We start from the raw sequence: 15,793 nt of genomic DNA, 5'->3' as shown, positions 1-15,793 counted from the left end.
TTTAATATAGAACGCTTCACGAATTTGCGTGTCATCCTTGCGCAGGGGCCATGCTAATCTTCTCTGTATCGTTCCAATTTTAGTATATGTGCTGCCGAAGCGAGCACCAGCTCTCCCAATTCTGAGGGCAGAGAGAGTATGCTCTGCAAATGCTAGGTCCTCAATATTTGCTGAACATGGCAAACTCAATCACACTAAGGGATTAATATCTACTAAGGCCCAATGCATAGCTCCTTAAGTCATGCCTTAGTTTCTAAGACATTTTATATTATTCATTCCAAAGTGAATTTATTTATTTCCCAAATAGTTTTATTCATTCTTTTCAAAAAACTGTTTGATTCATATTAATTTTGCAATGTATCACTCAAAACTATCTTTAGTGTCTACTCTGGACCAAGCTTCATACCAGATGCTGAGAATGCAGGCGCAAATAAGACACACGAGGTCCCTGCTCTTGAGAGCTTATACTCTTCAAGGGAGACAGACACTAAAAAGGAAACAAATACATAAAACATTTCTGTAAGAGAAAGAAAAGAAGAAGGATGAAAGAGCGAGTGTGTGATATGATTAGATTGAAAACGACTAGGACAGAATACCACTTGCAAGGATGGCCTTTCTAAGTAGGCTACATTTGAGCTGAGATCTGAAGGATGGAGAGGCATCAGCCCTGCAAAACTCTGGGAGCAGAGCATTTGAGGCAGAGAGAAGAATACCATAGGAAGGGCCTGAGGCAATAGCAAACTTGACATGATTCAAAGTATGGAAGGAGCCAACAAGACTTGTTGGAAGATTGGATGAAATGGGTAAGGAAAATAGAGTGATCAAAGATGACTCAATTTTTGGTTTGAACAACTGGACAGATAATGGCACCATTGATTGAGATGGGAAACTAGCAGGGGACATAATAGGGCTGGAGAAAAGAGAAAATTCCATTTTTGACATATTGATACCAAGATACCTTTAGACATTCAAATGGAAATTCAATTCCCAGCTGATATGTAAGTCTGGACTTCAAATGAGAGGTCAGAGTTAGAGGTTTAAATCTGGGAGTCAACATATAGATGGCGTTTAAAGCTATGGCACTAGATAAGTTGATGAAAAGAGAAAGTTGATAGGGAAGAGGATATAGAAGAGCACAGCCCAATACGTTATATGTGAGCCACATATGTAATTTTGAGTTTTCTAGTAGCCACAGTAAAAAAGTAAAAAGAAACATATGAAATTAATTTTAATAGTCCAGTATACCTAAAATATTATTTCAATATGTATTCATATAAAAATTAATGAGATACTTTACATATATTTTCATGCCAAGTCCTTTTTTAATTAATTAATTAATCAATTAATTAATTAACTTATTTTTGGCTCTGCTGGGTCTTCGTTGCTGCACGTGGGCTTTCTCTAGCTGCGGTGAGCAGGAGCTACTCTTTGTTGTGGTGCACAGGCTCCTCATTGCGGTAGCTTCTCGTTGCAGAGCATGGGCTCTAGGCACACAGGCTTCAGTGGTTGTGGCACGTGGGCTCAGTAGCTGTGCCTCGCGGGCTCTAGCGCACAGGCTCAGTAGTTGTGGTGCGTGGGCTTAGTTGCTTCACAGCATGTGGGATCTTCCCGGACCAGGGCTCAAACCCGTGTCCCCTGCATTGGCAGGCGGATTCTTAACCACTGTGCCACCACGGAAGTCCCTATGCCAAGTCTTTTAAACTTAGAGAGTATTTTATGCCTACAGCATGTCTCATTTCACACTAGCCACATTTCAATTACTCAATAGCCACGTGTGCATAGTGCAAGTTTAGAACTTAGCCCTGGGAAAACTCAACATTTAGAGGTTGAACAGAGGAGGAGGAGTAGTCAGGAAAGGAGACTGAGAGAATGGTGCCATGGAAGTCAAGAGAAGAAAGTATTTTTTAAAAGAGACTGGTTAACTGTGTCCAATGTTTATAAGAGGCTGAGTAAGATGAGAAAGAGCGATAGAATTCAACAACATGGAGGTCACTGATGACCTTGACTGAAGCTGTTTCAGTGGAGTGATGGGTTTCCTGGAAGGAAGCCAGAATGGAGTCAATGAAAGGTAAGGAAGTGATGACAGCCAGTGTAAACAACTTTTTCCAAAAATTCTGCTGTTCAGACAAGCAGAGAAATGAAGCACTAGTTGGAAGAGGATGTAGAGTTGAGGGAGGGTTTTTACCAAACCAGGAGATGCTAGAGCATGCTTGTAAGCTAATGAGAATATTCCAATAAGAAGGAAGAAATAGTTGTGGGGAAAAAAGGGGATAATTGAGGAGGGAAGCCCTTCAGAAGACAAAAGAGGATGAGCATAATAGCACAAGGAGAGGGGCTGCTCTTGGACAGAAAAAATGATTCTTCTATTATAATAGGAAGGATGATAGAATATGGATACCATATCCGAGTACAGATACAGACTTGTTTATAGATCTGGGTAACAGGAATCTTCATTTTACCACAGGGCTGAAGCCATAGCAAAAAAAAGAAAAACCACGAAAAACATAGTGTGCTTGTGGAAGGGGAAAGATGGGGAACTGCATTCTTTTTCTTTTCATGATTAATGTTAAGTGAAGACTATACTTTTTTCACGGTCTGGATTATTGGTGTCTACTACCCTCCAGGGTACCCCTTTCTCTGGATCAGGTTACCTGGGAGCCAGTTTAGTAATCACAAGGTTGTTGTTTTTTTTAGTTAATTAATTCATTTATTTTGGCTGCATTGGGTCTTCGTTACTGCATGTGGGCTTTCTCTAGTTGCAGTGAGCAGGGGTTACTCTTCATTGCGGTGCACGGGCTTCTCACTGTGGTGGCTTCTCTTGTTGTGGAGCACGGGCTCTAGATGCGCGGGCTTCAGTAGTTGTGGCACGTGGGCTCAGTAGTTGTGGCTTGCAGGCTCAGTAGTTGTGGTGCACGGGCTTAGTTGCTCCGCAGCACATGGGATCTTCCCGGACCAGGGCTTGAACCCGTGTCCCCTGCATTGGCAGGAGGATTCTTTTTTTGGGGGGATTTTATTTTATTTATTCTTTTATACAGCAGGTTCTTATTAGTTACCCATTTTATACATATTAGTGTACATATGTCAATCCCAATCTCCCAATTCATCACACCACAAACCCTACCCCGCCGCTTTCTCCCCTTGGTGTCCATACGTTTGTTCTCTAGGCAGGCGGATTCTTAACCACTGCACCACCAGGGAAGCCCTCACAAGGTTTCTTGATGATCAGAGTCCCAGGGCAAAGAGAATAAATAATCTTGAGGTCATTTCATTCAAGCTGTAAAAAGAGCCTGAGGAACTATCTCTGATACATATAACAGGGTACACACGTTTGTCACATTCAGAGTCTCTCTCCCCAGAATAATCTTGGAAATGGAGTGATAAAATCACCTGATCCAATTTGTGGGACAATCCACCTGAGGCCTATTTAATCTTATCCCTAGTTGAAAGTCTAGGCCTCCTCCATGCCTTTAAGAATTTTGAAAGACTTCTAAAGGGGAAATGTACTGAGCAGGGTCCCAAGCAGGAAATAATATTCTACTCAAAAAATTTCACAGAGAATAATTTATTAAAGGGCCTGTTTACAAAGATGTGTGCAGTTCAGGAAATAGCAGGTATGTAGAGTCACCCAGGGATGAGCAAGAGTTTGCTAAAACCTTCCCTTCCCCAGACATGCAGGGGCAAGGTGAAGAAAGTGTTATGGGAGCCCAGAGAATGCTGGAGCCCCGCGAATGCTGGAGCCCCGCAGGAGGCGCTGTCAGGCAGCTACTTTGAGAACATGGTAGTAAAGTAGGGAGAAAGAAGGGAAAAGAAATACCCCGATCCCTCTTTCTTCCTGCTCTTCTTTCCACCCCTGTGCCAAGCTTCTGCTCAACCCATTGGAAGCCAGAGGGCAGGGGAACCCAGGTGATGTCACCCATAGAGATCAGTGCTCCATGGTTCAAAGCAGGATAGGAAAGGATGGAGAGTGAATCTAGGAAAGGGGGTGGGTCGGGGGCAAGCAGAGTATAATTAGCACAGGAAGATAAGATATCCTTACATGAAACAAAGAAACAACTAAATGAAAGAACATATCAATATTAGGAATATCAACTAAATAGGACTATGTATGGAGCACTAAATATGTGACAGAGATGAAGGGAGGAGAGAGGGAAAGCTGAATAAAACTAGCTAATTCATAAGGCTATAGTAACTCTTAGCTTTCTTTAAGTTTTCTTACTAGACCAGAGGTTTGGAGAAGGGGGGATTGATTATTTTGTGTCTTGTTTTATCAAAGAAAATGCTTTATTTTCCCTTTATTATGTACAAGGCAGAAAATCCGAGAGGCAAAAATATATGTTTGACTTTTGGAGAAAAGGGATCCTCTGTAGATTTTCATATCCTCTTATCCCAGTCTCCCTCCACCTGCACCACTGGAAAGAGGTCTAAACCTCCAGGAGACAGTGGCTTACTGAAGCTTAAATTTGGACAAAAGCTTGATGCAGACATTTGAGGTTACTAAGCTTCTGTCACCATATGGACACAATCAAACAGAAAGCAATACTGCATTGTGGTTAAGAAGGTAGGCTCTGAAGTCAGATTGCTTAGACTTAAACGCTTGCTCTACTACTCACTAGCTGTATGACCTTGGGCAAGTTACTCCTCTTTTCCTCCATGCCATCTGTAAAATGGGGATAATAATAGTACTTATTCCACAGGGTCATTTTATGAGGATAATATAAGACACTTCACATAAAGTACTTGGGATACTGTCTGGCATAAAGTGAGTGCTTAAAAATCTTATTAATAAAGCCAATTTCCTGATTCCAAAGTATTCTGCAACCAACTCCATTTCTCTTGAATAACCTGGTCTTGGTATCACCTCCACATCTTTAGATTTGTCTCTGGAAACCGCACCCCCTCCAAGCGTGCGCGCGCGCGCGCACGCGCACACACACACACACACACACACACACACACACGCAGTAGATAGTGGAGTCCACATTTATAGCAAAGGTATAATCATATACTTTTTTTTTCCCCCAGCGGGTTCCCACCTCCCCCAGGGACGCGGGGCGCGCGCGCGCGTGCGCGCACACGGCCCCAGCCAACACGACGGCCGCCGGGTAGCCCCCTCCCGACGGCCGCGGCGGGGTGGGGTGGGGAGACCAGTGGCGCGCAGCGCGGCGACCCGGTGTTCACATACTTTTAAATTCATTCATGTGCTCACATATTTATTGAGCACCTGTTATGTTCTAGATACTGGATTAGGTGCTGAGCACAATATAAAACTGAGAAAAAACAAACACAGCCCTTGCCCGAGGAGCTTGTGATCCAATGAGGTATACAGACACTAATCAGATTACTACAAATAAACACTGTATGATAGGGCAATGATAGGATCATTAGTGAATCATGATATTACAGCTCAGTTTTTTCAGATTCTAGAGAAAAGGAGTTAAGCGGGCTTCTGCGAGCTACAAGTGAGACATAAAGCTGTGATGTCCAGTAGGGTAGCCACTACCCACATGTGGCTATTTACATTTTAATTGTAAGCAATTAAAACTAAATAAATTTAAAATTCTGTCCTTCATTTGTACTTGCCACATTTCAAGTGCTCAAGTACCATATATGACTAGAGGCTACTGTATCAAACAGTAAAAATGCAGATTTCCTGTAGAAAAATAGGCAAAAGCCATGAACAGACGATTCACAAAGAGATATATATAGTCTTTAAATATATAAAAACATATCAACTTCATTCATAATAAGAACAATGGACATTATTAAAGCATATTGAGATATCATTTTTCACTCATTAGATTGACAAAATAATCAAAACCTTGACAGTACACTTTGTTGATAAGGATATAAGAAAACAGATACTCTCATACATTGCTGGAGGGAATGTGGCAAAACTACATACAAATATACCCTTCAACACAGTAATCCCATTTGCACAAATTTATCCTGAAGTTATACCTTTAATAACATAAAAATACACCTGAACAAGATTATACATTGTAGCATTATTTGTAATTTCAAGATATTGGAACCTCCCTAAATATCTAACTGAAGGAGGTTGTTTGAATAATGCACTCATACAATGGAGTACTATGCAGCTGTAAAGAAGAATGAGGAAGATCTCAATGAACTGATATGAAATGATTTCCAAGAGATATTAAATGAAAAAAGCAAAGTGCAAAAGAACATATATAATATGCTACCTTTTGTGTAAGAAAAAAGGGAAAAACAAGGAAACATGCATTATCATTACAAAAAGAAACATGAAGGATAAACCAGAAAACAACAAAATGTGTTTCCTACAAGGAGAAGGGGTGGAAGGAGTAAACAGAAGGGAGTGACCCTTCTCTGAATGTAAATTTTTATATAGTTTTGACTTTTGAAAGCTTGTTAATATCTTACATACTCAAAAATAATAAGAAGGGAGGAAAAGCTAAAACCAAAATCCAATCATACAAATGAACACACTTTATTTCAAATGAATACCATGACCACACTAAATGGGAATAAAATTTAAAAAGGGAACTAATCCAAGGAATTTATGGACACATTATATCCTAAGTTTTGGAGAGGGTAGAGAGAGAAAAGGGCAAACAAATCCTAAACTCTTTTTAGCATGATTGTTAATTATAATGGTATGGGCAAAGCAATTCTGAAACAATTTTATATGTAATCTAAGATTGAGGAAATTGTTGGGAACCAAGTTTCTCACTGTGGAAGAAAGGATACGTAAGTATAGAATAGGGAGGACAAGAAAGAATCCTGCAGAGATAGGTTGGAATTAGAGAAACTGGTGTGAACTCATGATTTCTAAAATATGAATATGTGTGTATATACATGTTTATGTCTGTACCCATGTATATGTACATATATGCCTATATTTCCTAGCTCTGGCTATTCAAAGGAAAGAATAGCCAAAGTAGCAAATATAACCCAATAGCAATGAGCATATCTGGTGTCCAGATCTTGGTTTCTAATACCATGCCCCACTAAAAGGAACCTGGGCTCCTTTGAGAAATGGCTGATACCAGCGCTGGGGCAATGTAGGTACAATTGGAGCCTGGAACATCTTGTTATGCCAGATAGTAAGTGCTAGAAGATGACAGGAGCATATTACATGGGGGCCAGCTTGAAGAGTCTCCCACTGGCCAAATCTGGGACAATCTGAGCACCAAACTAAGTAAAAACAATAATGAACTATACACCATTGAGAAAAATAGCAATCCATGAGTCCATAATCTTAGATAGATAGATAGACAGACAGACAGGTAGATAGATAGTCAGATAGATAGATAAATGGGGGAGAAGGGAGGCCTCTTGCTTAGTGCAGAATACTGAGGGCCTAGAGTCAACTTACCATTAGGCACAGTGTCTAAATACCATGATACTTTTTAAATAATTAATTAATTAATTAAATTTATTTATTTATTTTTGACTGCATTGGGTTTTCGTTGCTGCACCCGGACTTTCTCTAGTTGCAGCAAGCAGGGGCTACTCTTTGTTGCGGTGCATGGGCTTCTTATTGCGGTGGCTTCTCTTGTTGCAGAGTGCAGGGTCTAGGCGTGCGGGCTGCAGTAGCTGTGGCTTCAGGGCTCTAGAGCGCAGGCTCAGTAGTTGTGGCGCACAGGCTTAGTTGCTCCGCGGCATGTGGGATCTTCCCGGATCAGGGCTCAAACCCGTGTCCCCTGCATTGGCAGGTGGATTTTTAACCACTGAGCCACCAGGGAAGTCCCAAAATCCCATGATACTTTTAAAGGCCAATGAAAATGTTTTAATTTTTATTTCTTTTAAAAGAAACCAAAAGAAAAATAAATGTATAACAATAAATCTAGCTTGGATCATATTAATCTTTATACCAACATAGTCATAAATATAATTTTAAAAAATTTTTATGGAGTAAAGGGCCCAGGAAGGCAAAATATCATAGGGCTCATGAAAGTCATAATGCAGCCCTGTGAGGTACTAGTGGTAAATATGGACAGGGTGCTAGATGGAAAATCATCATTTGGCAGTGTTCATGGTAAAGATAGGATCAAGAGTCATCCAATAGATGCTAAATGTAAGAGAAATTTGGGGGAAGAATAGAATATATGAATGGTCTTAAATTATCCCCCCCACTTCTTATTAGTTGCAAGGAAAAAAATTAAAAGATGATTATACAGTGGAGGTAGTGGGTACCACCTTGACTGCATGATGAAAATTAAAACTGTATTACCTGTGAGGGACAGATAGACATCATGTGCCTTCAGATGTAATATCCTGAGAAGGTTATGACATCATCTGTACAGTATCCCTACTAAAAGTGTATGATGATATAATCACGAGGAAACATCAGACAAACAGAAAATGAAAAATGTTCTATTTTTTTAAAAAGGTGGAGGTGGGGCGGAGTTACATTCTTTAAAAATGTCAATGTCAAAAAAAGGCAAAGAAAAACTGGGAAATGTTCAAGATTTAAGACAGCTGAAGAGACATGGCAACTAAATACTGTACCTGACCCTAAAATTGAACCTGTCCTGGAAAGAGAAAAGCCTATAAGGGACATTAATAGATCAACTTAAAAATTTGGAATATAGACAGTGAATTAGATAAAAGTATTCTACCATTGTAAATTTATGAAGTCAATAGCTATAGGGCAAAGCCCTATTCTTCAGAAATATATGCTCAAGTATTTAGGGGTAAGAGCTATGATGTATGTAACTTACCTCAAGTGGTTCAGGAAAAAAATTGGCATTTATTATGTGTGTGTATGGAGAGAGAGAATAAACGACAAAGCAAAGGGGATAAAATAACAATAGGTGAATCTTTGTAAAAGGTATATGACTGTTCTTTGTACTATTTTTATTTTTGCAGCTTCTTATAAGTTTGAAATTATTTCCAAATAAGTTTTTTTTCCAAATAAGTTTTTAAAAACAAAAAATAAAAAAACATATTAGACTGTCACATACAGATGTATAACTAATACTGTATGCATAACATTGGCTAGATTTTTCACATTATAAATAGTTTCCCATGTTATTACATAATCTTTGAATCTATCATTTTAAATGTCTGCATAGCATTCTAACAAACTGACACTCTAGAGTTTACTGGGCCATTTTCTTTATTGTTAAACATTTAGACTATATTCATTTTTTCCTGATTTAAACAATGTTCACAATGATTAAGCTTAAGAGCCATAAAAAAAAAAAGAGCTATAGGACCATACTACCTATATTCAAATCTCATCCCTGTGGTTTACTAGCCCTGTAGCTTTGATTAAATTACTTATCTCTCTATGCCTCAATTTCTTCAAGTCAGGCATAATATATAGTATTTATAGAAATGATGTGAACATTAAACGAGATGCTAATGTAAAGAACTTACAGTGGTGCCTAGCACGTAGTCAGCATTCAACAAATATTAGCTATTTGTGTAATTTTTTGTGCATTCAGCTTTTTTTGTTTGGGGAGATCTAACATTTTGCAATATTAATAGTTTAAAATAAAAGCAATATTGATAGTTTGGGATATGGAAAAAAGTGCATAATATAGATATAATAATGGCAATATTTTGAACAATGAAACCGATGGTTTTATAATCCTTGATTTCTTTAATTTTTTAAAAAAGTATACAGGAATTCATCTAATAAACAAAAACACATCTCCTGCTATCCTAAAGTACACCACTAGGTGGCGATATAACCAATTAATTGACAATATTAATTTAGGTAAATTTCAAACTCAAATTTACAAAATCCCAAAATAGAAAGAGGGTTCTTTTAAAAGAAGTGTGGTCACAGCAGACACATTAAATCTACGGCTGGTGACTAAGCTGAGGTACATCTGTCCCAATACTTCACTAGGTGTTAGGTTGCCCAGACGTCTCTGAACTGATTCATCTTTCCTCTGACCCCATTTCCACCCAGCTTAAAAACCCTTTCCTCTTTCAGACTTTCCTATCTCAGTAAATGGCACTATTACCATCCACCTATGTGTTTAAGGTAGAAACTAAAAGTTACTCTATTGTGGGGTGTGGGGTTTTTTGTTGTTGATTTCTAGTTTTGTTATACTCTTGTAAAAAATGGATGTAGTCCATGTGATATCAATTCTTTTGCTATTTCTTGAGACTGGCTTTGCAGTAAGATGCTGTAAGTTTTCCGTGTGTACTTAATAACATGTAATCTCTGTTAGGTGAAGGATTCTGGCTGTATCCATGAAATCAATCTTGCTAACTGTGTTGTTCATATCTTCCAATCCTTACTAATATTTTGTCTGCTTTTTCTGTTTCTGTAGGAAATGTGGTTAAAAAAAACCTCTCCCACTGTAATTTAAAATGTGTTTATTTCTTGCAATTCTGTCAATGATATTTTTACTTTATATCTGTTGAAGATGTATTGTAAGTTACATATAGATTCAGAATTGCTATACCTCCTTGGTAAATTATTCCTTTATTACTTATCTTAAAAATAAATTTATGGGACTTCCCTGGCAGTCCAGTGGTTAAGACTCTGCCTTTCAATGCAGGGGGCGCAGGTTCGATCCCTGGTCGGGAAGCTAAGATCCCACATGCCTCAGGGCCAAAAAACCAAAAAACATAAAACAGAAGCAATATTGTAACAAATTCAATAAAGACTTTTAAAATGGTGCACATCAAACAAAAAGAGGTACATTTAAAATATAAATAAATAAATAAATTTATTTCTAACGGTGCTTTCCACCTTAAAGTGTATTTTGTCTGGTATTAATATCACTACATTAACATTCTTTTTGGGTGATATTTGCCCATCATATATTTTTTCCATTCATTTGCTTTCAAATTTCTATGCCTTTATGTTTTAGCTATGTCTATGGCAAACACATATAGCTAGATATTTTCCTTATTATCTAATATAAGCAGTTCTGATTTTAACTGACAAGCTTAATATATTTAAATTATTGACATATTTTGACTTATTTCTACAATTCTATGATGTGGTTTTATTTTTCAATTTATAATGCATCTTTTAAACTTTTTTTCCTCCTTGCATGCCTTTTATTGGATGGTTCTGGTTTTATTTATTCCTCTTTCTTCACCTTTATTGATTTAGAGCCTTTATGTTTCTATCCTTTTGATAATTATTCTTACCTTCTTAACATGCACATTAGAAAGTCTAAAGTTAATTTACCTATTCTCTTCCCGAGTAATCAAGGGCTTTGTAAAACTTTATCTCCAATCACTTTCCTTCCCATCTTGCTCACTGTCGTTATCTAATATTTTAGTTTTAACATCTTCTCAATCTAGATTTTAAAATCATTGTTAATGTTGTTTACAATAAATGCTTATTTAGATATGTTCACATGTTTAGCAATTTTCTTGCTTGCCACTTCTTGCATTATGTTATTCCCTTGATTAAAATTCTTCAGTAGCTTCACATTAGAAACAATAATATCCAAACCCTTTGCCATAGTATACAACACTTCACATGACCTGGTCCCTGCTTGTTTCCCCAGCCTCCTCTCTATCACTCTTCCCCATTGCTCACTGCCCTCCAGCTACAATCATCTTTTTTTAGTTTCTGGAACATGCTATAACTGAACACCAATTTTTTTCCCCACCTCAAATACTATGCACGTTCTTTTCCTTCAGTTCAGTATGGTCTTCTTTCTATTCTCCCTATTGCTGGCTCTCTCTCATTCTTCTCAGCTTAAATGTAACCTTCTCAAAGTGTTCTTTTGCCATTCTATATAGATTAGGTCCTCCCCATCCCATATAATAGCCCTCTGTTTATTTCCTCTATGTACTGATTGCAAGTCATAATTACATTTTCAAATATGTGATTCCTTGCTTGGTGTCTGCCTCTCTGACCATATTGGCTCTATAAGAACAGCAGTGGGAGTAAAAAGAAAGCAAGTGTGAATGAGAAACATTTTAAAAGAAGGGCTTAAATTTTTTTATATCAAATTAGATGAGAGGGCAAGTAGAAGGAAAAGTTAAATGTAATTAAGTTTCTCTTTTGGAAGACTATAAGGATAGAGATACCACTTGACAGAAATAGAATAATTGGGAAAATAATTCAATTTGAATGAAATTGAGGAGGGAGAAAATTACTTCTGCTTAGAAGTATTAAGCCTTAAGTAACAGTGGGACATTTATGTGAAGATATCACATAGACAATCTGAATTATGGTAAGTAGAACATAGGTATGAGGTCAGAACTGGAGATGTAGTTTGGGGAATAACTTACATATTTTTCATCCCTTATCAATTTAATATTCAATTTCTCATTTAGCCATTCCAAACCTTCTGCTTTATATATTCAACAAATATTCTTCCTGGCTCTGTGCTAAATACAAGGATACAGTAATTAACTAAGATGGGTGCTATTCCTGCTCTCAGGGAGCTTACAGCACAAAAGAGGAGAAACAAATAAGCAGTTGCAATAGCGTATGATACACTCTGCCATAGGGATTAGATAAGCATGCTATTAGGAACACACAACAGGAAAAGTTAACCTAGTCTATGGGCCAGGGAAGTCTTTCTGGGGGTGGGGAGAGTAATGCTTTACTGAAACGCAAAGGAGAATATGGAGTTATTCAGGAAAAAAGGAAAAGGAGAGACTCCTTAAGTGAAGGACACATGTATGCAAAAGCTTTAAAGCAAGAAAAAACGTGCGTGCTCAAGTGTTCCTACCAATACTTTTTCCCAGAAACTATTCTCTACCCAACCATTTAAAATTGTTTTTTTGGACTTCCCTGGTGGTCCAGTGGTAAAGAATCTGCCTTACAATGCAGGTGACGGGGGTTCAATCCCTGGTCCGGGAACTAAGATCCCACATGACGGGGGACACGACTAAGCCTGCGAGCCACAATACTGAGCTTGTGCGCCTCAACTAGAAAGCCTGTGTGCCTCTACTAAGACCCAACACAGCCAAAAATAAATATGAGAACTATTATTTTTTTAAAAATTGTATTTCAAGTTGATTGAGGTATAATTTATATATAGTAAAATTCATCCTTTTATGGTGTAAGTTTCTGTGCATTTTGACAAACTTATGCTGTCATGTAACAATTACAACAATCAAGATATGTAGTATTCCTATCACCCTAAAAAGTTCCATCACACCTCTTTGTACCTCCCCTACCCTCAGCCCCCTCGCAACTGCTGACTGGATTTCTGTCCCTATAGTTTTCCTTTTTCCAAATGTATAAATGGAACCATACAGTATGTAGACTTTCGAATCTGGCTTCTTTCGCTGAGCGTAATGCTTTTGAGAGTCATTTATGGCGCTGCATGTATTAGTAGTTTGTTCCTTTTTACTGCTAAACAGAATTCCATTGTAGAGGTGTACCACAGTCTGTTTCATGTTGATGGACATTTGGCATGTTTCTGGTATTTTTAAAATATGGACAAAGCTGCTATAAATATCCCCATAGAGGTTTTTTTTAATTTTTGATTTTTGATTGAAGTACAGTTGATTTACAATATTGTGTTAGTTTCAGGTGTACAGCAAAGTGATTCAGTTATATATATTATATATATATATTTTTTTTCAGATTCCCATAGAGGTTTTTGCATAGGTATAAGTCTTCATTTCTCTTGAGTAAATACCTAGGAGTGGGTTTGTTAGGTCATAGAATAAATGCATGTTTAACTTTATAGGAAATTACCAAACTGTTCTCCAATGTGGCTGTACCATTTTGCATTCCCACCACAAATGTATGAGAGTTCTAGTTTTTCCACATCCTCAGCAGCATTTGACATTATCAATTGTTGGTTTTGTTTTATTTATTTATTTTTAAGTCATTCTACTAGGTATGTAGTGATGCCTCATTGTCATTTTAATTTGCATTTTCCTAATGACTAATAGTGTCAAGCATGTGTGTGTCTTTTCATGTACTTATTTGCCATCCATATATCTTCTTCTGTAAAATGTTTGTTCAAATATTTTGCCCATTTTTTCTTTTTCTGTTTTTGATTGTTTTCTTATTATTGAGTTTAGTGAGTCTTTTACATATTCAGGTTAACAATACTTTATCAGATATGTGTTTTGCAAATGTTTCTTCCCAGTGTGTGCCTTGTCTTCTCATTTTCTTAGACTGACTTTCAAAGACCAGAATTTTTTTCTATTTTGTAAGGTCTAATTTATTCATTTGTTCATTTCTACCCAATGTTTTAATCCCATTCCTTTCCATTTCTTTCTAGAATAATCTTCTTTTTCTGCCTCCCATCATGCAGAAGTCTCCCACTTTTTGCAAAAATCTTCACTTGCAGTTATTTCCCACCCTACATTGTTACTGTCCTTTTTCTCCTTCATTTCCCTGCCAAATATTTGGAATGAATGTTCCTTACTACTTAGTCATTCCTGAAATCCCTGAAAATTTGCTTCCATTCACACCACACTACCAAAACTAACCTCTGGATGTCACCAAAAAACCTCTTACGTGTCGATTCCAATAATAGTTTCTAGACCCTAATTCTCTACTTCCTTTTAGCATAACCCTTCCTTCCAAAAATTATTTTTTAACCTCTTACTTTCAGCGTTCCCAAAATGCAGATCTAAGGTGTATAATAGCCCCTTAGGGATTAATTCAGTTGTTGAATGCCATGTAAACAAGAGTTTCTTTACTGAATAAATTCAACATTTTTTTGGTCTGAATTCAGACAGAAGCAATAAATATGAAATAGATGTTAAATTATTTACAGGTTATTAATTCCCTTAAATGACTTGAATATCACCATTTGTTTTTTCAATGACTTCGTTGTCATTTTTTAAAAATCTATACCCCCAATAGCATAAATTTCAGCACAACCCACAACTGATTTTTTAAATTCTGAATTACTAGAGTCCAAATGAGTGGAATTTTACTCTAGCTTTTTCATTATAATATATATGTTCATATATATTATATATTTGGAAGAAATACAATCCAGGAACAATCTCCAAGCACAGGGACAGAAGTAGTTATTAAAATAGCAAAGTTTGTTTCTAATATTTATTAGGTAGAGAAATACAGTGAAATAGATTTTTCCCCTAAAAGTAAAATCATAAAGAGGCAGAGCAAAGAAGTTTCAGTTTTGATTTTACCCCATTGGGACCATAAATAGCAAACAGTTTATTTCTCTCAAGTATTCCCCTAACCACCACTGTTTTCCTTTCCATTTGCCTTCCCTTTCTTTTTTATTTCCTCTAATTAGCATAATGACCAGACAATATGACTAAATTAAATCATTCCATTTCTCTCAACTCTAGGTCAAGGTAATTACTTCTGGTTACCCTATCTCTTCTGCCAGCTTCCCTTTACCTGCTGAAAAGTCTGCTTTCAGATGGACAGCTCCTGCTTTGTTCTTGGACAGAGCAAAGGCTGAAATTTTCCTGAAGTTCATTAGCGTCATAAGGCCAGGCTAGGGAAATCAGTGCTCTGAGGTCTTGTATGTCTCTAGCATGAGAATATCAGTACATTCTGAGCATATTGGGAGGCAGCATAATATAGTAGAAACAGCTTAGGAGTTAGACCCCAATTCAAATCAAACTTGACTGACACGTAAATAAAGTCAATAAATCCTCTGAGCATGTTTCCTCATCTGTGAAAGAAAGATAAATAATACCTACTTTAACCGGAAACATGAGTAAAGAATCTGATACTTAATAAGTACTCAATACAATTTGGTCCTTTCCTCCCCTCTCCAGCAAATTCTTTTAATCGAGAATAACTTTTTATTCATTTATTTATTTACTTGGCTGCTTCGGGTCTTAGTTATGGCACACGGGGATCTTTGTTGTGGCACACGGGCTTCTCTAGTTGTGGCATGCAGGCTTGGTAGCCCCACGGCAT

At 37.3% G+C, this 15,793-nt stretch overlaps 1 non-coding gene across 1 annotated transcript; it reads right to left on the bottom strand.

Annotated features, from left to right (window-relative positions):
- On the bottom strand, positions 1-107 carry LOC132423812 (U6 spliceosomal RNA). Its single transcript, XR_009519115.1, has one exon. It is a non-coding gene; the product is annotated as a U6 spliceosomal RNA (small nuclear RNA).
- Positions 108-15,793: the final 15,686 nt, after the last annotated feature.

Source organism: Delphinus delphis, chromosome 3 (genome assembly GCF_949987515.2).
Source record: "Delphinus delphis chromosome 3, mDelDel1.2, whole genome shotgun sequence".
Classification (NCBI taxonomy): domain Eukaryota; kingdom Metazoa; phylum Chordata; class Mammalia; order Artiodactyla; family Delphinidae; genus Delphinus; species Delphinus delphis.
The sequence above is the reverse complement of the archived record's forward strand: the minus strand, read 5'-3'. Positions and strand labels throughout refer to the sequence as shown.